Below are 266 nucleotides of genomic sequence, written 5' to 3' on the forward strand. Positions count from 1 at the left end.
CTTTTTTTAACAAGGCGTGCGTGTCAGCTATGAATAAATACGAAAGGTAGGTTCCTATGCATACAATAAATTCCATAATCTTTTCCCACAAAACTAAGTCTTCGAGAGAAAAAAAATCGGAACCAAGACGCAGCTTCCTTCCTGCATTGAAGAGAAACGCAGACTCGCAAAAACCTGCGCATGACACAGACACTACGACCGCAAGCATGCAAGCAGCAGTGCGCATGACGGCATTCATTCCCTTTGCACAGGTGTAATTTCCTGGT

The 266-nt window shown here is 44.0% G+C and overlaps 1 protein-coding gene across 2 annotated transcripts in view; it reads right to left on the reverse strand.

The window, feature by feature from the left end:
* LOC119587695 overlaps window positions 1–266 on the reverse strand; it is a 14,299-nt gene that overhangs the window by 13,889 nt on the left and 144 nt on the right. The gene's annotated exons all lie outside the window — the stretch shown is intronic.

This window comes from Penaeus monodon, chromosome 23, assembly GCF_015228065.2.
Source record: "Penaeus monodon isolate SGIC_2016 chromosome 23, NSTDA_Pmon_1, whole genome shotgun sequence".
Classification (NCBI taxonomy): domain Eukaryota; kingdom Metazoa; phylum Arthropoda; class Malacostraca; order Decapoda; family Penaeidae; genus Penaeus; species Penaeus monodon.